Source organism: Bufo bufo, chromosome 6, assembly GCF_905171765.1.
Source record: "Bufo bufo chromosome 6, aBufBuf1.1, whole genome shotgun sequence".
Lineage (NCBI taxonomy): Eukaryota > Metazoa > Chordata > Amphibia > Anura > Bufonidae > Bufo > Bufo bufo.
Window position 1 is genome coordinate 161,756,571 of NC_053394.1, and position 25,668 is coordinate 161,782,238.

The 25,668-nt window shown below is 42.4% G+C and overlaps 1 long non-coding RNA gene across 1 annotated transcript; it reads right to left on the reverse strand.

Annotated features, from left to right (window-relative positions):
- Nucleotides 1–2,264: 2,264 nt before the first annotated feature.
- On the reverse strand, nt 2,265–9,298 carry LOC121003085. The gene is made up of 3 exons (XR_005779412.1): nt 9,084–9,298; nt 3,158–3,193; nt 2,265–2,581 (listed from the first exon to the last, which is right to left on the reverse strand). It is a non-coding gene; the product is annotated as an uncharacterized LOC121003085 (long non-coding RNA).
- Between the last annotated feature and the right edge of the window lie 16,370 nt (nt 9,299–25,668).

Consider the following 25,668-nt stretch of genomic DNA (forward strand, 5'->3'; position numbering starts at 1 on the left):
GGTAAGTTTTAACCTGCAATCCATGTACTAGTTTAGTAGCTCTTCTCTGAACTCTCTCTAGAGTATCTATATCCTTCTGGAGATATGGCCTCCAGTACTGCGCACAATACTCCAAGTGAGGTCTCACCAGTGTTCTGTACAGCGGCATAAGCACTTCACTCTTTCTACTGCTTATACCTCTCCCTATACATCCAAGCATTCTGCTGGCATTTCGTGCTGCTCTATTACATTGTCTTCCCACCTTTAAGTCTTCTGAAATAATTACTCCTAAATCCCTTTCCTCAGATACTGAGGTCAGGACTGTGTCAAATATTCTATATTCTGCCCTTGGGTTTTTACGCCCCAGGTGCATTATCTTGCACTTATCCACATTAAATTTCAGTTTCCAGAGTTCTGACCATTCTTCTAGTTTTCCTAAATCCTTTTCCATTTGGCGTTTCCCTCCAGGAACATCAACCCTGTTACATATCTTTGTGTCATCAGCAAAAAGACAAACCTTACCAGCGAGGCCTTTTGCAATATCACTTATGAAGATATTAAACAAAATCGGTCCCAGTACAGATCCCTGTGGAACCCCACTGGTAACATTACCTTGTTTTGAATGTTCTCCATTGACTACAACCCTCTGTTGTCTGTCACTCAGCCACTGCCTAATCCACTCAACAATATGGGAGTCCATGCTCAATGACTGCAGTTTATTGATAAGTCTTCTATGTGGGACAGTGTCAAAAGCCTTACTAAAATCTAGATATGCGATGTCTACTGCACCTCCACCGTCTATTATTTTATTCACCCAGTCAAAAAAATCTATAAGATTTGTTTGACATGATCTCCCTGAAGTAAACCCATGTTGTTTTTCATCTTGCAATCCATGGGATTTTAGATGTTCCACAATCCTATCCTTTAATAGGGTTTCCACATTTTAGTAAGCATTCTGTATTAGAATGCTATTATTTTCCCTTTATAACCATGATATAAGGGACTGCAAACAATAACCGACAGCAATTGCGTGCCTACTCGCACAGTTTTCCCCGCAATGCACACACAACGCATCCGTAGCAAATCCGGGATGCCCGTGTGAAAGAGGCCCAACTCTTCTAGCAGAGGTCATCGCTAGGAGAAAAGCCAGCTTTAGGGAGAGCATCTTAGGGGAAATGCTGTCTATTGGCGCAAAAGGATCTGACATCAGGGCTGAAAGAACCAAGTTTAAATCCCAAGGAGGGATCCCATGTCTGCAAACTGGGGATAACTTAGAAACTGCAGTGATGAATCCTTAGGACAGGAAACAGAACTGGAGGTGGAGTGTGGTCCCTCTTTTAAAGGGTTTCTGTCACCTGAAAAATGGTATTAAGCTGGCTGACATTAGCGATGTGCTAATGTCAGCTGAACATACCTATACTAGAGCCATCTCACTGCCTGAAGCCATTGAGATTTTTTATAATATGCTAATTAGCCTCTAGGAGCAAGGGGGGGGGGCATTGCACCTGCTCCTAGAGGCTGTTTGCCCACCTCTTTTCACGCCCTTCTCTTGATTGACAGGGCCAATAGATACTCACGCCAGGATGATCTTCCATTTCCCGCAACACTAGTGCTTTACTCAGCAGTCTGAGGTGTCAGTACTCAAGATACTTGCATTAACCCCTGCTGCACAGTTACTTTACCTCCAAGGAGGTCACCCCCTGGTCCATCACTGGTTCTGTACACCCTTCCAGCATACAGTCACCACACATCAAGTTTGCAGACTTGACACTCATGCCACCTGTAGGTACAGTAGACTCCTGGTTGCCACTAGCTGTTATGGTGACATCCTTGTCATCAACCATGAACTCTAGGAGCACACATGAGCAGTCCCCTCATCTGAATTAAAGGCATTCTGTCACCGCTAGTGAGCGTATACAACTGCTCATATGGCACTGTAGGTCTCCTTGAGGGCATTCTAACCAGAACTGTATAGGCAATCAAAATTTATTTGTGCCCCTCAAAAAACGATTTCATAAATATGGCAATGAGCTTGTAAAAGAGACCAAGGGGCAGAACTTATCGCTCATGGAGCCCGGCCGCCCCCATTCTTAGAGAGCCCTGCTCCTTCCCTCATCTGCTATTCTTGATGTGCGGACATCACCCTGCCGCAGCAGTAAAAAAATAATAATCTCGCGCATGCGTATCATCTAGTGAGTTTGCCTGTGCGCGCTGAATAACTCAATAACTGATCTGTGCAGTTTTTGCAGTTGTGTGTATGGAGCGATCTGCAAAATAAGGGCCTAATAGGGGATCTGAACCTGCGCTCCTCTAATCACTCATTCTGTTACTGTAAATCTGACAGGCAGTCTATTAGGGTGAGAGGAAACACTGAATGCAGCAGTATACCAGAGCTGGCATCCACAAGTGATGGAGCGGGCACAGACCCCGATCCCACGCCATCACCTGATCTACATTTTACCATTATACTTTGCCCATGAGGGGTTTCATCTTACCGCAGCTTTCTTCAGATCCCCCTTCTGCCAGTCATCAGACGTTACGACTTCCTCCTTCCATTGAGCTCCCTGGTCAGCCATGAGCATTCGCATAGCTTCACAACGACCTGACAAGGAAATCAAAGAGAAATAACTCACCCCAAACCCCTGCAGACCACAATGCAGTTCTCCCCCAAACGTTACAGAAATGAAAATCCAGTCATCTTCTATTATAGCCTCTTCCTTACAGCAGCCCGATATCCTGACTAGGGCCAAGCTGCAGTACCAGACACGCGTTTGGATGTCGCTCTGATGAATTCTGCCCCTTTCACACCAGCGGATGCCGCGCGGGTAATCTGCTGTGTGGGAGACCGCCAAGCCCCGCTCCGGACAGCAGAGACACGGAGCAGTAACATGATTGATAATGCTCCGTGTCTGACCTTTTTACTACAGAATCACGGTGACAACTTTATCTTACCGTCATTCTGTAGTAAAAAGATCAGAGGGGCACGGAGCATTATCAATCATGTTACTGCTCCGTCTCTGCTGTCCAGTGCGGGGCTTGACGGTTTTTCACACAGCGGATTACCCGCACAGCATCCGCTCGTGAGAAACAGCCCTTGTAGGTGCAGCTGACCGTAGTAGACCATCAATGTAAAAATGCTTTAAAAGGTTTGGTTCTAAGAAAGAAAACCTCTACTTACCTCTGGCATTAAAATAAATGATGGTGTATTCAGGCACTAAAGAGCGAGAAGAGAGACAGGCGGTATTAATTGGTGGTAATGCTACATGACTTCTGTATATGCCGGTTGTTACAAGTTATCCCTAAGGGGTCATGCACACAGCCGGTGTAGTTTGTGTTCCGCAAAACACGGATACCGGCCGTGTGTGTTCTGCATTTTGCAAAACGCAACATCCAGCCCATAATATAATTTGTCTGTTTTATGGACAAGGATAGGACATGTTTTATCTTTTTTTTTAGGATGCCACACTCGTACGTGGCAGTGCCGATGGCTGACTGAGGGAGTCCCCTTCCTCTGAAACCACTTAGACGCTGTGGTTGCCATCAACTAGCATCTAAAGGGTTAAACTGCCGGATCAGCGCTTCCACCATTCGGGCGGGACTCCCGCTCTCCACTGTCCAGGAGACCCATGCAGCACTTACATCTTAAAGGGTTTCTACCACCACATTTTGACCTAATTAGCTGTCAGACACTAGCGATCTGCTAGTGTCTGCTCTACCTAACCATGCTATTGTAATTCCTTTCTGTGCAGCGGTTACCCTAAAAAACGTAGTTTTATTGCTATGCTGATGAGCCTCTAGGTGCTATGGGGGCGTCTTTTCAGCACCTTGAGGCTCCGTCCACTCACTATTTCTGCTGCCCAGCGCACTCCAGCCCCTCTCCTCTAGATTGACAGACTACTTCTCTGCATCTCGGATGAATTCTCGCACCTGCGCCGTGTGCTTCTGTATTAGGCGCAGGCGCAGTGAAGATGCCGACGCAGGGAGACAGTCACTGCGCCTGCACCGAATACAGAAGCACACGGCGCAGGCGCGAGAATTCGGCCGAGATGCAGAGAAGTAGTCTGTCAATCTAGAGGAGTGGGCTGGAGTGCGCTGGGCGGCGGAAATAGTGAGTGGACGCAGCCTCTAGGTGCTGAAAAGACGCCCCCATAGCACCTAGAGGCTCATTAGCATAGCAATAAAACTACGTTTTTTAGGGTAACCGCTGCACAGAAAGGAATTACAATAGCATGGTTAGGTAGAGCAGACACTAGCAGATCGCTAGTGTCCGACAGCTAATTAGGTCAAAATGTGGTGGTAGAAACCCTTTAATGACCGCTGTAAAAAGGCGTATCGGCAGTAAGGCAGTTTCCTAATGTTTTTTGCACCCTTGGCAGTTCTGAAATGGCAGCTTTCACTGGGTTTAACGTTTCCCATAATAAAACATATGACTTTCATAAGCAAGTCTGGCAGCTGTCTAAAGTTAACCACTTCACTGCCAAAGCGCTGATACTGCAGGTGTGTAGGAGAAGCAGCCAAGATGGAGAACAGCCATTGTGAGTAAGACATCCATGGAAAACAGCGTGCTGCGATTTGCCAGAAGCTCTGTTACCCCCTCTGCACAGACCATGAGCAAAAGCGTGAGCGCCATCTAGTGGCTGCTGACATGTAGCTTCCTTGTCGGATGCACTGTACAAGCAAGTACTGGGGGACTTTAGGAGTACAACTGGAAACCATATGACTTCTATTGAACGCAATTTAACCCCTTAAAGGGGTTGCCTAAAAATCTCGGACAACCCCTACAAGGTCTTTAAAAAAAATAAAAAATTCTATTAAACCCTTACTCCAGCGCCATTCTCTGTGCCACTTCTCTGGTACTCCCACTGCATGTCACCGAGTACCAGGATGTGCCTGGATCCAGTCACTGTCCTCAGCTGTAGACCACCAAGGACAATGATTGGCCAGACGGTCAGGTACAGCAGCAAAGCGCGCTGAAGTAACGGGTGAGACATTATATGGTTTTTAGGTCATGCCTGCTGATGTTAGGAGCGTACATCCCAGCACCACACAGCAGGAGTCCAGAAGACCCCCGTTACATCACAGTATTAGGCCCCATCCACACAGCCGTATCCAGAGGCATCCTGCCTTCTCCCCTACGTCCCACCATATGCCTATTTTCCCGCAAAACTGACAATCGGACGTTCTATTTTTTTGCAGGCCATGGAATGGACATATTGTTGAGACAAATAGTAGTGTAGAAGCAGCACTGTGCGGTCTCAGGATAATGTGTCTAAGTCAATGCAGCAGCCTAACCGTAGGCCCTTGATCCATCAGGCCAAATCGTATACGTGTAAAAAAGAAGATGGCTTCGGCAGCATTCCGCAATATCAAAAATACTTTAATCGTACCTCCAGACACAGATGGCAACGAACGTTTCGACTGTGCAACAGTCTTTGTCAAGCCTAGTGACACAAAATCTGATAGGCATATATATACCCCCCTCATATAAAATACACACCCCGTTACATCATTAGTGCAGATCACTACACAATAAGATACACATGTTCATACTTTAACTCACAGCTAACGACATGTCCAACGAACTCGTGTAGTTCTCCTCGGCGTTCCCTTGTCTGTAATGCGCAGTCGCGTCTCAACCCATCTAAAACCCGGAAGTATCATACGTCGCCATGGCGCCCGGAGGCGCACGTGTCTCTAGCCAATGAGCTGCCAGAGGGCCTCACTGACGTCACAGACTGCGCGTCAACCTCGTAACACTCACCCAAGAGCGCACATCCGTGCGTCGATGGCGTGGGTCACATGAGGTACGCAGCCAGTAACAACATCGCGCAGGTACCGGCGCCATGACAACGATGACGCCACGATCAACGCTGCTTACTGTGGAGTAAATATGTGCTATCCGTATCCAAAATGAACTGGTTTGTGCAACATATAGACAACACAGATAATAGCCTGATTACAGAGGGACATCAAACCGGACTGTACATATTCATGATCATAACAGGTATAGAGCAAAAACATATCATAGCAAGTACAGATAGCAATACAAACAGTGTATCCCATGTATACATCACATATGGATCATCATCATAGCACTTTGACATATAAATTTGGGGACCAATCCCCCGGGGGATGCGCTACATATAGGTTAAAATCATAATGTCCCTATACTAAGAGGACAAAACAATGACACACATCAATCGATGGATGAGACATTGAACTCTAGATTCAAACCAAAGGGTTGAAGGGACCTAAGGGTATGGATCCATTTAAGTTCCTTTTTCCTCAGGATTCCCTTCCTGTCCCCACCCCTTCTCAAATATCCCACGCTATCAATAGCCCGAAATCTCAATTGATTGATAGAATGTTTGCAATCAATGAAGTGTTTGGCAACCGGTTTGTCGAGTGCACCTGTTCTTATTGTACTTTTATGTTTATTAATTCTTTCCCTCAATTCCATCGTAGTCTCCCCCACATAGATCAAGCTACATGGGCACTGTATCATGTAAACCACATCTGTGGACTTACATGTATAGTGACCCTTGATTTTGAACCGTTTACCACTATAGGGATGTGTAAAACCGTCGCCTTTCATGATGCCACCACAGTTGCAACAGGAAAGGCAAGGGAAATTACCATTCCTCATTGGTGCTAGTCTTTTCTGTCTTTCGATGTCCTTACCCCCTATATCCGCCTTCACCAATCTATCCCGTAGGTTGGGGCTCCGTTTGTATGCCATCATTGGGGGAACCGAAAATTCAGTGACTGTAGGTAATCCTTTCTGCAGGATCTGCCATTCCTGACGCAGGATGGTGGCTATATTGCCGCTATCGCTCCCAAAGATGGATACAAATGGAATTCGGGGGGTCTCATGTTTCTGTGGTTTCTTTACCAAAGTGGAACAACGTTCCATAGATGTAATCCTATGCTTGGTACGGTTAATCAATTTGGTGGGATAACCTCTCTTACTGAACTTGTCGCACATCTCATCAACTCTAAATTCAAAGAGGGTGTCATCTGATACGATGCGACGTACTCTAAGTAGTTGACTCCACGGAAGGGAGCTTACCATATTCTGAGGGTGACTACTGTCATACATTAACAAGGTGTTCTTGTCTGTAGGTTTTTGGAAGAGATCAGTACAGATCCTTCCATTGAGCACCTGAACTCGGACGTCAAGGAACTGCAGCTCACGGGCAGAATGCATCACGGTGAACTGCAGGTCCCGGACCCCAGAGTTCAGGTGCGCATGGAACTCATCCAACTCAGGCACAGTCCCCGTCCAAATCAAGAAAATGTCGTCGATGTAGCGCCACCAGCACAGGACTCTCTCAAAAAATGTGGAGTGATACACCAGCCGATCCTCCACCTCCGCCATGAAGATGTTTGCGTAGGTGGGGGCCACATTGGACCCCATCGCCCCACCCCGCTTTTGCTGGTAGAAGGTGTCCCCGAAGAGAAAATAATTCCTCCTCAGGACCACCTCCAGGAGGGCGAGGATCAGCCGGCGCGCACCAGGAGAGAGCCCTGTGCCGGCCAGGGCCACATCGACGACATTTAGACCATAAGAGTGATCAATGGATGTATACAGGGATACATATTGTTGAGGACAGTGCACCGTCCACATTGAAATAAATAGTTCTGCATCTGATTGTCGAAAAAATGTGGACCTAAACAGGTCTGCTGCCCAGAGACTGTCGTCCAACTTTCCAGTGCCAACTACAGTCCATAGGAGGGCACAGAGCTGCGTGTGCTGTCCGCTAGGGGTGGGTGATATGGCCTAAAATCCATATTGCGATATAATTTTAAGCATGTACAATATGCGATATATATCATGATATATTGTTTTCTATATTGGGGGGGGACCCAATCGGTTACCATGGCAGCCAGGAGTCACGCTACTGAAGTCCTGGCTGCGATGGTATGTTAGTGAGCAGCATTATACTCACGTGCGCCGTGGCCGCTCCTTCTCATAGGTCTGTACGGCGCATTGCTAATGCTTTAAGCATTAGCAATGCGCTGCACAGACAGAAGGAGCGACCGGCGGCCACGAGTATAATGCTGCTCACTAACATACCATGGCAGCCAGGACTTCAGTAGCGTGGGGGGGGGGGAACCCTGTGGGATATGGCCGGCACATTCATTGGTGGCGCAGTGGCCAGTCCCTCCCCTCCTCCTCTGTTCTAATTGGTGGTCAGCAGCAGCTGCGCACAGTGGGGAGGGAGGAGAACATGGTGCGCGCCGAGAGCGCGATCATATCGCGGTCCAGAGATATAAGCAATATGCACAAAATCCATAACGTCGCACAAATGTATATCGCCTACCCCTACTGTCCGCATCCGCTGTCCGCAAAAAATAAATAAAAATTGTATATAACCGGTCCTATTCTTATCAGTTTTGCAGACAATAGGAAATTATATTAATGGCTGTCCGTGCCATTCGACAAATTGTGGAACGCACAGACGCCATCCGTGTTTTGCGAACCGCAAAACACACAACGGTCATGTGCATGTAACCTAAGGAAGCTCCACATAAAACTACAAATAAAGCCGTCATATAGCCCCAGCCATTGGCCTAGCAGGGCTGAGTGAGCGCAGGGGTCTCATACTACACAGCCATATGGTGGATATATTCTCCCGAGGAAGCATTTTCCCTCCTATGGTTCCCATTGTGAATGGCAGGGCACAGTAGCACTGACAGGTCTATAGGCACAGCACCCTCTGGACTGCCCACCATGACACATGCCTGGAGCACAGCGCCCCCTCTAGGTTACATCTGTGTAATGGAGGGCTGGGATCCCAGCACAAGTGGCTGCTATAGGCGTCACACCCACTTAAAGGGGAACTCCTGCAGTGGTAAAACAAACTCCAGGAGCTGATGCCGGTGACCACTGTATACACAGCTCATCCTGTACAGCAATGCAAAGTCACCCATGGAAAACGGGACGCAGAAAACTACAGCACTTATCCTTAGTTTCTAGTCCATAAAAGTGTAGGGAGTCTACAGCAGACATCTTTCACTTCCCTCTGATAAGCCGTAAACACCCAGACTCAGCGATAAGAGCCCGCGCCCTATCGTGCAATGCAAGCGCTGAGGCGTCTTACTGTTGTCTTGCGGTGAAATCCTCAGGCACAGGAGTCACAGCCGGAGAACTGCAGCCAGGTGAGGCGGAGGCTTTATAGGCGGCGGAGGGGGCGGAGCTGAAGGCGGAGGCAGACTGCGCCTGCGCGGCGGCTCCTGTCAGTCACGGCGGCAGCCTCAGGCTCGGCTCCTCTCACTGCAGGAGGGCAACCAGGCTGTGCTGCCCACCTAGTAAGAGCAAGCCAGGGCGGGGCAGTGGTCTGTGCCCCCAGCAGCCGCCATCAATCATGCAACAAGGTCTTGCTTACATGAGACAGTTTTGTCGCGTTTTCTTTTTTGATAAAAAATCACTGCGTTTTTTTCTGCTGTTTAAACTATTCTAAAAATTGTGACAAAAACTCTTTAAATACGGCTCATGTGAATACACTACATAGCTATGGGCCATTAAAGGGGTATTCTGCTTGCTAGAAGTTATCCCCTATCCACAGGCTGGGGCATAACTATCAGATCGGTGGGGGTCCTACTGCTGGGGACCCCGTATCTCCTGCAGCCCCCCTGAAATTAAGGAAGTGGCCGGTCACACATGCTGGTGGCCGCTCCATTCACTTCTATGGTAGTTCCGGAGATAGCCGGTACAGCGCTCCACTGTCTCCGGAATTCCCATAGAGATGAATGGATAATGTCTAACAACTGGAATACCCCATTTAACCCTTTTGAGGACCAAGCCATCTTTGACAGAGAGGTTTTTGTTTTTTTCCAACAGTCTTACCTTTTTTTATTTTTTCGGCAGCATAGACGTATTAGGCCTTTTTTACATGAGCGAGTTTTCCGTCCGGATGTAATGTGTGCATACCTCCCAACTTTAGAAAATTGTAAAGAGGGACAACGTGTGCATCGCGTGTAGCGCTCCGCTGCAATTTGTTTCATACCAGGCCATGCCTCTAACTCTGCCCAAAGCATAACTATACACACCCATTCCCCATGTGCTCCCTAATAGTAGTTATGCCAAGATATGTGCCCCCTTCACAGTAGATATGCCAAGATGTGCCACCTCAGAGTAGTTATGCCCAAATATTCCCCCTCAGAGTAGTTATGCCCAGCGGTGCCCCCTTCATAGTAGTTATGTCAACGTGTGCCCCCTTCACAGGAGGTAAGAAAATCTAACAGTAAATACTCACCTGGTTCCTCCGATGATCACAGCTCAGCTGCAGGCGCTCCCCAGTAGGATACTGTCACACATTGCACTTGCTGTGTAGGAGCAGGGGCACAGAGGGTGATTCCTCCGCTCCTCCTACACAGCCAGTAGCGAGATGTGTAATACCTTCCCTCCAGTTCTACTGTTAAATAGGTTGTCCTCTTTATACTACTGATGATCTATCCTCCGGATAGGTCATCAATGTCAGATCAGCCGTGGTCCTCCGACACCCCCGACGATCAGCTATTTGAAGAGAGGGCAGCGCTCATATGAGAGCTGCCCTCTCTGATCTGTTCACCTGCTCGCCGTAGGATTTGCAGTGATGAGCAGGTAAACAGATCAGAGAAACATAGAAACATAGAACATAGAAACATAGAATGTGTCGGCAGATAAGAACCATTTGGCCCATCTAGTCTGCCCAATATACTGAATACTATGGATAGCCCCCGACCCTATCTTATATGAAGGATGGCCTTATGCCTATCCCATGCATGCTTAAACCCCTTCACTGTATTTGCAGCTACCACTTCTGCAGGAAGGCTATTCCATGCATCCACTACTCTCTCAGTAAAGTAATACTTCCTTATATTACTTTTAAACCTTTGCCCCTCTAATTTAAAACTGTGTCCTCTTGTGGTAGTTTTTCTTCTTTTAAATATGCTCTCTTCCTTTACCGAGTTGATTCCCTTTATGTATTTAAAAGTTTCTATCATATCCCCTCTGTCTCTTCTTTCTTCCAAGCTATACATATTAAGGTCCTTTAACCTTTCCTGGTAAGTTTTAACCTGCAATCCATGTACTAGTTTAGTAGCTCTTCTCTGAACTCTCTCTAGAGTATCTATATCCTTCTGGAGATATGGCCTCCAGTACTGCGCACAATACTCCAAGTGAGGTCTCACCAGTGTTCTGTACAGCGGCATAAGCACTTCACTCTTTCTACTGCTTATACCTCTCCCTATACATCCAAGCATTCTGCTGGCATTTCGTGCTGCTCTATTACATTGTCTTCCCACCTTTAAGTCTTCTGAAATAATTACTCCTAAATCCCTTTCCTCAGATACTGAGGTCAGGACTGTGTCAAATATTCTATATTCTGCCCTTGGGTTTTTACGCCCCAGGTGCATTATCTTGCACTTATCCACATTAAATTTCAGTTTCCAGAGTTCTGACCATTCTTCTAGTTTTCCTAAATCCTTTTCCATTTGGCGTTTCCCTCCAGGAACATCAACCCTGTTACATATCTTTGTGTCATCAGCAAAAAGACAAACCTTACCAGCGAGGCCTTTTGCAATATCACTTATGAAGATATTAAACAAAATCGGTCCCAGTACAGATCCCTGTGGAACCCCACTGGTAACATTACCTTGTTTTGAATGTTCTCCATTGACTACAACCCTCTGTTGTCTGTCACTCAGCCACTGCCTAATCCACTCAACAATATGGGAGTCCATGCTCAATGACTGCAGTTTATTGATAAGTCTTCTATGTGGGACAGTGTCAAAAGCCTTACTAAAATCTAGATATGCGATGTCTACTGCACCTCCACCGTCTATTATTTTATTCACCCAGTCAAAAAAATCTATAAGATTTGTTTGACATGATCTCCCTGAAGTAAACCCATGTTGTTTTTCATCTTGCAATCCATGGGATTTTAGATGTTCCACAATCCTATCCTTTAATAGGGTTTCCATTAATTTGCCTACTATTGATGTCAGACTCACTGGTCTATAGTTGCTCGATTCCTCCCTACTACCTTTCTTGTGAATGGGCACGACATTTGCCAATTTCCAATCTTCCGGGACGACTCCTGTTACTAATGATTGGTTAAATAAATCTGTTAACGGTTTTGCCAGCTCACCACTAAGCTCTTTTAATAATTTTGGGTGTATCTCATCAGGCCCCTGTAACTTATCTGTCTTCACCTTAGACAGCAAACTTAGAACATCTTCCTCTGTAAAGATACATGCATCAAACGATTTAATAGTCATTCTTTCTAGTGGAGGTCCTTCTCCTTTTTCTTTTGTAAAAACTGAACAGAAGTATTCATTAAGGCAGTCGGCTAGCCCTTTATTCTCTTCTACATACCTTCCGTCCTTTGTTTTTAATTTAGTTATTCCTTGTTTTAATTTCCTTTTTTCATTTATATATCTGAAGAATGTCTTATCCCCTTTTTTCATAGACTGAGCTAGTTTTTCTTCTGCCTGCGCTTTAGAAGTTCTTATAACTTGCTTGGCCTCTCTCTGCCTAATCTTGTAGATTTCCTTATCTTCATTGCTCTGGGTTTTTTTATAATTACAAAATGCTAGCTTTTTATTTTTAATGATTTGGGCCACTTCTGCTGAGTACCACATTGGTCTCCTCCTTTTTTTGCTTTTACTGACGAGTCTAATGCAATTTTCTGTTGCCTTCAATAATGCACCTTTTAAGTAGTCCCATTTCTCCTGGACTCCATGTAATCCGTTCCAGTCTGATAAGGACTCATTTATGACTAATTTCATTTTTGAAAAGTCTGTTTTTCTAAAATCTAAAACTTTTGTTTTTGTGTGGTGGGACTCTTTCACAGTTCTTATATTAAACCACACTGACTGGTGATCACTAGATCCCAAGGTTTCGCCTACAATGACATCATATACCGAATCCCCGTTTGTGAATACCAAATCCAAAATGGCCTCCCTCCGGGTTGGCTCCTCAACCACTTGTTGTAGAGATAACCCCAGTAGGGAATTTAGAATATCTGTACTCCTGGTAGAACTTGCTATTTTGGTTTTCCAGTTTATATCTGGAAGATTGAAATCTCCCATAATGATAACTTCTCCTTTCATTGTCATTTTAGCTATTTCTTCAACTAGTAGATCATCTAGTTCTTTAACTTGAAGGCAGCACTCATACAAAAAAAAAAAAAAGCGGACAACCCCTTTAACTCCTTAAGAACCGGGTTCATTTTCGCCGTATTTAAAACTTAAGTAAATAAAAAAAGTATATATATGAGGTATCGCCGCGTCCGTAAGAACTTGCTCAATAAAAACATCACGTGATCTAATCCCTGAGGTAAACACCATAAATTTTTTAAAAATAAATATGGTGTAAAAAAAGCCATTTTTTGTCACCTTACATCACAAAAAGTGTAATAGCAAGCGATAAAAAAGTCATTCGCACCCCAAAATAGTGCCAATCAAACCGTCATCTCACCCTGCAAAACATCATACCCTACCTAAGATAATCACCCAAAAACTGAAAAAACTATGGCTCTCAGACTATGGAGACACTAAAACATGATATTTTTTTTCAAAAATGAAATCATTGTGTAAAACTTACATAAATAAAAATATGGAGACATATTAGGTATCGCCACGTCCGAAATAAAAAAATAAAAACGGTGAAAAAAATGCCATTTTTTGTCACCTTACATCACAAAAAGTGTAATAGCAAGCGATCAAAAAGTCATATGCACCCCAAAATAGTGCCAATCAAACCATTATCTCATCCTGAAAAAAATGAGCCCCTACACAAGACAGTCGCCCAAAAAATAAATAAAACTATGGCTTTCAAAATGGGGAGACACTAAAGAATCATTATTTTTGCGGGGCGTGGCCGGATGCCGAGAGGAGAGGACGCATAGTGTGTGAGCTCCGGTTGTGGAGCCTCGATAACGGCTCAAAGCGGCACAAATACAGCAAATATATTTCATACTTACCTACCTCAGGACAGCCCTCGATACAGCAGACCTGCCGATGATGACCAGGGGACGGAAGAAGGGTTCACAGCCTCAGAAGATGACGGCGTTTTTTCACCCAGCTCCTGGGACTTCTCAAGATGGCGCCGGTTCCCGCCACACAGAGGGAAAGCCCTGTACATCTCCAGCAGCGGCACCCATCCAGCGATCTTCTGGATCTCCCTCCTCAGCAGGATCCGGTTCTCCACCACCACAGGAACCTAAAAAACAAAAAAGGGTGAGTGAGCAACAGCCATACAGTCCTCCCCTTAATACTTACCCTGCTTCACCAGGCATAGATCCTGGACTAACAGTTACCACAATGCAGGACATGCTGGCAGATCTAAAAAGATCCATACATGGTGACTTTAAAGAAACAATCTCTGTTATTCATGCAGACATAGTCGCCATAGGGGATAGAACAGCACATTTGGAAGAAAAAATGGATGAATTTGTCACTGCACATAACTCGCTAGTAGATAATCATAATGCGGTTGAAGATGACATAGCCACCATGAAACTTAAAATTGCTGATCTGGAGGATCGCTCCAGAAGAAACAACATAAGATTCAGAAGCATTCCTGAAAGCGTTCTGGACTCTCAATTACAAGATTTTATTGCGGATCTTATAATGTCATATTTACCAGACACCCCAGGGTCAGAGCTAATCATAGACCGTGTTCACCGGGTTCCTAAACCCAAAGCCTTACCAGCCTCTATTCCCAGAGACGTTTTAGCTAGAATCCATTTCTATCACCTAAAGGATTCCCTGATGAGAGAAGCCCAAAAAAAGAGACCAGACATTCCTGAAAGATTTTGCAATGTTCTCCTATTCACAGACCTCTCACCAGCAACGCTGAGTAGAAGACGCGAATTTCAACCGTACACCAAAGCACTAAGGGATAACAATATTCCTTATAAATGGGGCTTCCCTGTTAAGCTGATTGTAAGATATCAAAACTCATCAATTGTACTAGTCTCTCCTCAGGAAGCGTCAAATGCCTTTGCCAAATGGAACATTACCGTGCCACTAGAGGGCGCCAAAGACAAAGACAAAGACAAAGTAATGAACTCTTCACCTTACAGGCCTGCCTCGGACAGAAGCCAACTGAACCTGACTCCAGAATGGTCCAAAGTAGGAAGAAATCCTCCATGAGTCCTATCCTGGACAATTCCCATATTATATTAAGTATACTTTCATGCTATACTATTTCAACGGGGCTCCACACCCGTTGCTCTACCTCCCAGAACACATATCCCATCTCTGTGTTCACATTCTCTAATCCACTGTTTACCTAACGTCTCCTATACTAAGTGAGATACATCACAATTTGTGGTCATTGTTAGACCATTGTTATGTTATTGTTATTTAATATTTACCTTATTTTTTATGTTTTAATTTATTGTTTTACAAGGTTACATAAAAAGGGTCTATACCTTCATCCTCAAATATCCGAACCTAAAGGTACAATGCTACGATCCCCACAATCAAAACACGGTAACACTTGGGTACTTCACTATGTTATTCACACATTACTGGTTAATCAATTCAGATTAGGAACTCTAGCATGCTTTCTTAGAGTTCAAGATGGCCAATAAAGGCATAAAAAAATTTTCTGCAAATGTTAATGGTCTCAATAATCCCTTTAAGCGTTCAACTTGTTGGAGTGAGGTGAGGAAACAGAGAGCTGATATCATCTGTATTCAGGAATCCCATCTTAATAAGGAAGACTCATACAGATTTTCTCATCCCTCCTTTCCGCATATTTTCTTCTCTCCAGCCTCAAAAAAAAGAAAAGGTGTGATTATAGGTTTCAAGAACTCTGTTGCTTTCCATTGTCATGACACAATAATAGATGAAGAAGGTAGATATATTATCATAATATGTGACATAAACAACACTAGATACACAATAGTTAACCTGTATGCCCCTAATGCTGATCAGATAAATTTTATCAAACGTATCATCAAATTAGCTCAGGATTCTAAGAAAGGATCCTTACTGATCTGCGGTGATTTTAATATGTGCCCTGACTCCTCAATGGACAGACTCCCTTCCCCTATCTTATCTCCCAAAAACTCACAACTCAGAGATTTCATATTTCAGGAAGGACTCCTAGATATCTGGAGGGTACACCATGCCAATGAAAAAGATTTTACTTTTTTCTCACACCCACATAACACTTATTCTAGAATAGACCTCTTTCTCTCAGATAAATGGCTACTTCAAAAAGTAATAGAGGTAACGATTTCTAATATAACGTGGTCTGACCATGCATTCATCTCCCTTACACTAGATGACACATATAGCAATAAAATATACTCCCCGTGGAGACTTAACAATTCTTTACTCCAAAGTGGCTCTATACGCACAGACGTAGAATTCTCATTAAAGGAATATTTTAAGATGAATGACAATAATCTGGTATCAGATATTACAATATGGAGTGCGCATAAGGCATTTATAAGAGGTGTATTGCTAAAACATGCAGCTATTCAAAAGAAAAAAAGAAGGGAAATCTTAGACAAATTACTAGCGGACATTAATGCTCTAGAAAATTCCTCCAAGATGTCTCTGGATCCAAAAATCATTAATAAACTAAAAACTGCTAGACATCATCTATACCTTCACCTTCATGAAAAACACGAATTCCACCTTCGAAAATTGAAATCAGACCATTACTCTCAAGGCAACAAAGCATCAAAAATCTTAGCGAACAGAATTAAAAAAAGAGAAGCCAAATCAAGAATCCCCTTCTTATACAACAGCCAGAACCAAAAAGTGTATAACCCCAAACACATAGCAGAAGAATTTGCAAAATACTATGAAAACCTATATAATTTGGAAAAATCAGCTGACACAGTCCAACCAACTCCTGAATATATTAATGACTTTCTCAAAGATATTTCTCTTCCGTCCATATCCTCATCCCAAAACCAAGCCCTTAACGCTAAAATCACACATCTAGAAATAACTGAAACAATCCAATCCCTCAAAAACAATAAGTCCCCAGGTCCTGATGGACTCACAAACGAATACTATAAAAATTTCTCCCACATTCTAAGCCCCTTCCTGAACAGATCCTTCAATTTGATAGCAGAGCAAAATTCAATCCCCAAAGACATGTTAAATGCAATGATAATAACCCTCCCAAAACCTGGTAAACCTGCTGATAAACCGGCTAACTTCAGACCAATATCACTATTAAACTCTGATGTAAAGATTTTTGCAAAAATTTTAGCAAAGAGATTATCCAACATTTTGCCTTCCCTTATAGTCAATGATCAAATTGGGTTTGTTCCCAACAGGCAATCCTCAGATGGTACTAGGAGATTTATAGATCTTCTAGATGTAGCATATTCCTCCCGAACGCCTTCTCTGCTCCTTTCCTTGGACGCGGAGAAGGCGTTCGATAGAATACATTGGAAATACATCCAGGCTACTTTGGAAAAGTTCGGATTTAGGGATTTCTTTTTATCTGCAGTAATGGCACTATATTCTAACCCAACCGCATCTATATACTCATCTAGTTTTTTGTCTACTCCATTCAATATAAAGAATGGAACCAGACAAGGATGTCCTATGTCACCCTTGATATTCGCCCTGGCAATGGAACCCTTTGCGGAGCACATTAGATCCTCATCTCTCATTAAGGGGTTAACAGTAGGTAACTCAGACCACCGCATTGGCCTTTTTGCTGACGATGTACTAATACTGACATCAAATCCAACAACTGCTTTAAGCGCAATTAATGATATTATATCCAATTTTGGCAAAGCGTCCTTCTACAAAGTCAATATCAATAAATCTCAAATCCTTGATATGGGTCTTTCTCAATCTACCAAACGCTCAATCTCCAACTTGTATAAATACCCCTGGGCTGAGGAATCACTGACATACTTAGGCATCCAACTTGCCTTCCCTACTAGCAAATTATTTAAAGTAAATTTTTGGCCTTTATACAATAAAATTAACGACTCCTTAAATAATCTAAGAACAGATTCACTTTCATGGCTAGGAAGAATTGCTGCAATAAAAATGGTAATCCTACCCAAAATCATCTATTTGTTCCGCAATATTCCAATTACTATTCCCAAAGGTTATATCACAAAACTTCAGGCCTTAATCAATAAACACATCTGGGGGAAATTTAAACCTAGAGTCAAAGCAATTATCCTTAATAAATCACTTAAAACAGGAGGCCTTAATGTCCCATCTATTAAACATTACTATGCATCCTCCATACTTGACCAAATGAGATATCTAATCAAAAATGACACCTCAAAAAAATGGGTTTCATTGGAAAATAATATAATGGGCAACTTTGACTTAAACTTGCGTCTCTCGGCAACAGCAGCCTTTGGTACAAAGAATACTACCCCACTATCAACCCTAAAAGCAATTCACAACATTTGGTATTCCATTGCCAGAACAGAAAAATTAGTTACCACCTCAGTACTTACTTTCCCTCTGAAAATTTGTGAATTGGCAATACCAGACCTCAAGATTGATAATTGGATCTCCATGGGCATCACTGATATTGGTCAACTAAAGAAAAATGATGTCCTTGTTGACTTCGCTTACCTACATAAAGAGTTCAACATTCCCAATGCAGATTTTTATAAATATCTAAGAATAAGACACTTACTACAATCCCCAAGGATTTTTCACTTCATCTCAAATAATCACTCTTTATCAGAGTGGATTAATATGTCACATAGATTAGATAAAGGTATTACTAAAGGATATCAACTTTTGAAAGAATCAAATATAAACCCCTTACAGCATATCTTAGATATGTGGAATGAAGACCTGGGTATAGCCCTTTCAGACGCAGAATGGAATGAAGCTTTTACCTCTGTCTCTAAACTCTCTAAGTGCTCAGATCACTTGGAAGGAGCAAGAAAAATAATGTACAGATGGTATAGAACTCCTGTCTACTTGAATAAAATTTTTCCTGAGATTTCCCCCGCTTGTTGGAGGTGTGGTCACGTTTGTGGTTCATATCTTCATATGTGGTGGAACTGCCCAACAGTAAGATGTCTATGGAATACAGTCTTTAAATACATTTCAACTCTAGCATGCCACACTATAGAGCCACTTCCTAAAATGGCTCTCCTTTCGGTAGGCCTTATAGATCTACCTTTTCATTATAGGACCATTGCCAGTCATTTAATATTTGTTACCCGCTTAAAAATTGCAGCTTGTTGGAAATCTGGTTCCTTACCTAACATTAATAGAATTTTTAGAACACTAGATAATAATTGCTTATATGAGGGCCTATGGGCATCGGCTAGGAATTCTAAGACTGTATTCCTAAAAAATTGGGAAGTTTGGCTGGACGACGCTAAATGCAACATCCCCCTCAATGCATTCATTAGACTGTAAAACTATCTATTATTATACCAGTATACTTGCTCGCATCTATGTACCTGTTTATCCTAATTTACTCAAAATATTATGCTAATTGCTTTATGATGTGTAATTCTATACTGCATTATCAGCTTCCATAAGTGCCTTAATTACTCATGTACTATAACTTTTTACATGTGACTGAATGTATTCATTTGTAACCTACTGTTGAAAATGTTAATAAAAACTATTGTTCAAAAAAAAAAAAAGAATCATTATTTTATTTTTTTATGCTTTGTTATGTAAAACTGAATTAAATAACCAAAAAAAGTAGTGATATTTGGTATTGTCGCGTCCGTGACAACCTGCTCTATAGAAATACCGCATGATCTAACCTGTCAGATGAATGTTGTAAATAACAAAAAATAAAAATGGTGCCAAATCAGCTATTTCTTGTTACCTTGCCTCACAAAAAGTGTAATATAGAGCAACCAAAAATCTTGTTACCTTGCCTCACAGCCTCTCTGAGAGGTGTATTTCCCCTGTAACTGGGACTACTATGTCAGCCCCAGTTAAAGGAGAAATCAATAGTGAAAAAAAAATTAAATAATTGAAGTTAAATGTCCCCCAGAGGTCTTGTATGACCTTATGGGTCATGTGTAAAATTAAAAATTTTAAAATAAAGTGTTTTTTAAAAAAAAAAGTTTCACATGTAAATAAAAATTAAGTAATTACAAAAAATTTTAAAAATAGAAAAAATAAATAAAAAAATAGACACATTTGGTATTGCCGCGTCCGTGACGGCTGGCTCTATAAATATATCACATGATCCACCCCGTCCGATAAACACTATTAAAAAAATAAAAACTGTGTAAAAAAGCCATTTTTGTCACCTTACGTCACAAAAAGTGCAACACCAAGTGATCAAAAAAGCGTATGTCCCACAAAATAGTACCAATAAAGCTGTCACCTTATCCCTCAAAAAATGAGCCGCTACATAAGAAAATCGCTCAAAAAATAAAAATAAATATAGCCCTCAGAACTTGGAGACATTAAAACATAATTTTTTTGTTTAAAAAATGCTATTGTGTTAAAGTTAAATAAATATAAAAAAGTATACATATTAGGTATCACCGCGTCCGTAACAACCAGCTCTATAAAAATATCACATGACCTAACCCCTCAGGTGAACACTGTAAAAAAAAAAAAAGTGCCAAAATGTTTTTTTTTCTCACCTTACATCACAAAAATTGCAACACCAAGCCATCAAAAAAGCATATGCCCCCCAAAATAGTACCAATCAGTCAAAAAAAAGAAAACTATGACTATCAGACTATGGAGACACTAAAATATGATTATTTTGCTTCAAAACTGCTATTATTATGTTAAAGTGAAATAAATAAATAAAAAGTAGACATATTAGGTATTGCCACATACGTAACAACCTGCTCTATAAAAATATCACATGACATAACCACTCAGGTGAACACCGTAAAAAATAAAAACAATGCCAAAAAAACTATTTTTGGTCACCTAACATCACATAAAGTGCAACACCAAGCGATCAAAAAAGCATATGCCCCCCGAAATAGTACCAATCAAACTGTCAGCTCATCCTGCAAAAAATGAGACCATAACTAAGACAATCGGTCAAAAAATAAAAAAGCTATGGTGATCAGACTATAGAGACACTAAAACATAATTTTTTGGGTTTTAAAAATGCTATTATTGTGTAAAACTTTCTTAATAAATAAGAAAAGTATACATATTAGGGATTGAATCGTCCGTAACGATCTGCTCTATAAAAATATCACATGATCTAACCCCTCAGCTGAACGCTGGAAAAATAAATAAATAAAAACTGTGCCAAAACAACCAATTTTTGGTCACCTTGCCCCATAAAGTGTAATAATGAATTATCAAAAAATCATATGTACCCAAAAATGCTACCAATAAAAACGTCAACTCTTCCTGCAAAAAATGAGCCCCTGCACAAGACGATCAGCAGAAAAATAAAAAAAGATATGGCGTTCAGAAAATGGAGACATAAAAACATAATTTTTTTTCAAAAATGCTCTGTAAAACTGAAACAAACTATAAAAATAGCACATGATCTACCCTATCAGATAAATGTTGCAAAAAAATAAAAAAAAGGGCCAAAACAGCCCAAGTCTCACCCCCCCCCCTCCACCCGCATTTTGCTGTACTTGATATACAGCAGCACGTGCCTCTCACATCCAGGGCCTCCCAGGTAACGTCTCCTCCAATGTAGATCTTCTCTGTCATCATCTTCTCCATTTGGTCCAGACACTTCTTTCAGCCGCTCCTCGTCTCTGCAGAGAAATTCGCACCCAGTTTCGCAAATATTTTCAATTTCGTCTCTGCAGAGTGTGACACACAGACATCTTAGTGTCCTCACTTTTCTATCATCATCCCCCAACCTGGAGTCCCCACAGTGTTATCCTGCTGCTCACTGTGCCTCGGCCCCAATACCACAAGAAGAAATAATAGTGCCCCATAGTAATAGTGCTCCTCCACCAATAGTTTTTCCCTTCTAGAATGCCCTCATTAGTAATATTGCCCCCTACACTGCCCCACATTAAGTAATATGCCCCCCTACACTGCCCCACATTAAGTAATATGCCCCCCACACTGCCCCACATTATGTAATTTGCCCCCACACTGCCTCACATTATGTAATTTGCCCCCCCCACACTGCCCCACATCATGTAATTTGCCCCCCACACTGCCTCACATTATGCAATTTGCCCCCACACTGCCCCACATTATATGATTTGCCCCCCCACACTGCCCCACATCAAGTAATTTGCCCACCACAGTGCCCCACATTAAGAAATTTGCCCCCCACCCTACCCAACATTATGTAATCCCCCCCCACCCTGCCCCACATTAAGTAATTTGCCCTCCACACTGACTCACATTATGTAATTTGATCCTACACTGCCCCACATTAAGTAATTTGCCCCCACACTGCCTCACATTAAGTGATTTGCCCCCCACATTATGTTATTTGCCCACCACATTGCCCTCTATTATGTAATATGCACCCCACTAAGTAATTTGCCCCCACACTGCCCTCCATTATGTAGTTTGCCCGCCACACTGCTCCCCACTAAGTAATTTGCCCCCCACACTAAGTAAATTTGCCCCCAGACTGCCCTCCATTATGTAGTCCCCCCCCTTCCCCGCACTTGTGTCACTGATCCTGTACAGTCTGTACTTGCTGGCTGCGCGAGCATGAGTTCAGTTAAGTTCAGTGTCTTCGGCGCGCTATCCCGTCCTGCGGTGCTTGATCCTGTGAGACCCACCGCGGGAGGTTACGGGTCTCGCGGGATTGCGCGCCGTAGTGACTGAACTCATGCCCACGCAGCCAGCAAGTAGAGGATCAGATCAGCGACACAAGTACAAGGGGGCGGGTGCTAGTTGTGTTGGGAACTTGGGTCCGCTGCGTGACACCCCATCAGACTGGTGTCACCCGGTGCGGCCCGCACCCTCCTCACAACGCCACTGTGTATCCCCTATATAAAAATGACTGAAATTGAAATGGGACTTAACCTCTTACGGACACAGGGCGTACCTGTACGCCCTGTGTATTTCCGATCACTGCCGCGCGGCGGGCGGTGATCGGAACTGGATGCCTTCTGAAATCAATCAGCAGGCACCCTGGGACAATGCCAAGGGGGTTTCTGTGACCTCCCCCCCCCCTCCATATCGGCGATCGATGCAAACCGCAGGTCAATACAGACCTGCGGTTTGCAGCGCTTTCGGAAGTTTCTGATCTGAAACGTCAAAATGATCTAAATTTTTGAATTTCCAGGATGGCCAAACGACACTCTGACACTCTGCATGAAACGGCTGACATCTGTGCTGTGATGTCAGCCGTTTAACCCCTTCCATGCCGTGGTCCAGACCCACTGGATCTTCAAGAACCAAGTGGGTCTGGGTAAAAAAAAAAAGTGAAAAAAGTAAAAATAAAAAAAAACACTTTTATCACTGATTAAAAATGAAAAAATAAAATGCACTACACATATTAGGTATCGCTGCGTCCGTAATACCCTGCTCTATAAAAATAACCCCTCAGGTGAATTCTGTAAAAAAAAAAAAGTGTGTAAAAAAAGCCATTTTTTGTCACCTTCAATCACAAAAAGTGTAATAGCAAGCGATCAAAAAGTCATACGCACCCCAAAATAATGCCAATAAAACTGTCATCTCATCCCGCAAAAATCATGCCCTACTCAAGATTATCGACCAAAAACTGAAAAATATATGGCTCTCGGACTATGGAGACACTAAAACATGATTTTTTTTGTTTCATAAATGAAATAATTGTGTAAGACGTACATAAATAAAAAAAAAGTAGACATATTAGGTATTGCCGCGTTCGTAATAACCTGCTCTATAAAAATACCACATGATCTAACCTGTCAGATGAATGTTGTAAATAACAAAAAATAAAAACCATGCCAAAGCAGCTATTTCTTGTTACCTTGCCTCACAAAAAGTGTAATATAGAGCAACCAAAAATCATATTTACCCTAAAATAGTACCAACATAACTGCCACCCTATTCCGTAGTTTCCAAAATGGGGTCACTTTTTTGGAGTTTCTACTCTAGGGGTGCATCAGGGGGGCTTCAACTGGGACATGGTGTCAAAAAACCAGTCCAGCAAAATCTGCCTTCCAAAAACCATATGTCATTCCTTTCCTTCTGCGCCCTGCCGTGGGCCCGTACAACAGTTTACGACCACATATGGGGTGTTTCTGTAAACTACAGAATCAGGGCCATAAATATTGAGTTTTATTTGGCTGTTAACCCTTGCTTTGTAACTGGAAAAAATTGATTCAAATGGAAAATCTAAAGGGTTAACAAAGTTTGTAAAAATCAGTTTTGAATACCTTGAGGGGTGTAGTTTGTAAAATTGGGTCATTTTTGGGTGGTTTATTTACTCAGTAAGCCTCACAAAGTGACTTCAGACCTGAACTGTTCCTGAAAAAGTGGGTTTTAGAAATGTTGTAATGTCCCCAAAAAATAAAATAGAATTCCCAAAATGATCCAAACATAAAGTAGACATATGGGAATTGTAAATGAATAACTATTTTGGAGGTATTACTATGTATTATAGAAGTAGAGAAATTGAAATTTGTAAATTGGAAATTAGGAAATTTTTCAAAATTTTTGGTAAATTTGGATTATTTGTATAAATATTTTTTTTTTCACTACATTTTACCAGTGTCATGAAGTACAATATGTGATGAAAAAACTATCTCAGAATGGCCTGGATAAGTAAAAGCGTTTTAAAGTTATTCACACATAAAGTGACACTGGTCAGATTTGCAAAAAATGGCCTGGTCCTTAAGTTGAAAATTAGCCCGGTCCATAAGGGGTTAAAGGGGGAAAAAGAAAAAATAGTCTGTTTTCAAGTTTTTTAATTCAATATGACAAATTTCATATATCACGTAAACAAAATTAATGAAAGGCACTTACTAATGTATTGTGATTTTCTATATTGGTCCCTTTGCTGGCTTGATTCAAGGCTCATATCCAGGTGTCATGACTTTCAATGGGTCCGTGGAAAAATTGGAAAATGCACCGTTTTTCATCCGCGTCCGTGATCCGTGTTTCCTGTCCGTGAAAAAATTTGCAAAATTTGCCTTTAAATTTGCACGCACTATTGTGCATCTCATAGTGTATTTCTGTCCGTAAAAGGGTATATTACACTCAAGGTGTAAATTCAAGTGCTGAAGTGCTTCATAGTCATCCTCAATAACTTCACACGCTACTGTGCATCTCCAAGTGTATTTCTTTCTGTTAAAGTGTATATTACAATAAGTGTTAAAATACAAGTGCTCAAAGCATAATCCTATATATTTTTTCACACGCTACTGTGCATCTCCAAGTGTAATTCTGTCCGTAAAAGGATACCTTTCATCCAGGGCCTAAATACTAGGCCTACAATTGATATTCCCCTAAATCTGTGGTTACTGCTGTGCCTGTATTAGTGTAATACGGTACATAAGTAGATAGCCAGATAGTGCTAGGTGCCTGTAAAAAAAGGCCTGAATTTGAATTCAATACATTGGGCCAAATAATTTTTTTCCTTTTGTGGTGAACGGTAACAATGAGGAAAACATCTAGTAAGGGACGCGGACGTGGACATGGTCGTGGTGGTGTTAGTGGACCCTCTGGTGCTGGGAGAGGACATGGCCGTTCTGCCACAGTCACACGTCCTAGTGAACCAACTACCTCAGGTCCCAGTACCTGCCAGAATTTACAGCGATATTTGGTGGGGCCCAATGCTGTTCTAAGGATGGTAAGGCCTGAGCAGAT